Source organism: Arachis ipaensis, chromosome B4, assembly GCF_059453495.1.
Source record: "Arachis ipaensis isolate K30076 ecotype BB chromosome B4, ASM5945349v1, whole genome shotgun sequence".
Lineage (NCBI taxonomy): Eukaryota > Viridiplantae > Streptophyta > Magnoliopsida > Fabales > Fabaceae > Arachis > Arachis ipaensis.
In genome coordinates, this window is record NC_142439.1 from 35,980,199 (window position 1) to 35,980,873 (window position 675).

The 675-nt window shown below is 39.7% G+C and overlaps 1 non-coding gene across 1 annotated transcript; it reads right to left on the reverse strand.

Annotated features, from left to right (window-relative positions):
* Window positions 1–209: 209 nt before the first annotated feature.
* LOC148567181 (small nucleolar RNA R71) lies at window positions 210–313 on the reverse strand. The gene has a single exon (XR_015882302.1). It is a non-coding gene; the product is annotated as a small nucleolar RNA R71 (small nucleolar RNA).
* Window positions 314–675: the final 362 nt, after the last annotated feature.

Below are 675 nucleotides of genomic sequence, written 5' to 3' on the forward strand. Positions count from 1 at the left end.
ATCAATTCTTAGCTGAATTCTTGCAAATCTGTGATATTGTCAAGACTAATGGGGTTGATCCTGAGGTCTATAGACTTATGCTTTTTTCCTTTGCTATAAGAGACAGAGCTAGAACATGGTTGGATTCACAACCGAAAGAAAGCCTGAACTCTTGGGAAAAGCTAGTCAATGCCTTCTTGGTAAAATTCTTTCCACCTCAAAAATTGAGCAAGCTTAGAGTGGAAGTCCAAACCTTCAGACAGAAGGAAGGTGAATCCCTCTATGAAGCCTGGGAAAGATACAAGCAATTGATCAAAAGGTGTCCTTCTGACATTCTTTCAGAATGGAGCATCATAGGTATTTTCTATGATGGTCTATCTGAACTGTCCAAGATGTCATTGGACAGCTCTGCTGGAGGATCTCTTCATCTGAAGAAGACGCCTGCAGAAGCTCAGGAACTCATTGAAATGGTTACAAATAACCAATTCATGTACACTTCTGAAAGGAATCCTGTGAATAATGGGACAAATCAGAAGAAAGGAGTTCTTGAGATTGATACTCTGAATGCCATATTGGCTCAGAACAAAATATTGACTCAACAAGTTAATATAATTTCTCAGAGTCTGTCTGGAATGCAAGCAGCAACAAGCAGTACCAAGGAAGCTTCATCTGAAGAAGAAGCTTATGATCCTGAGA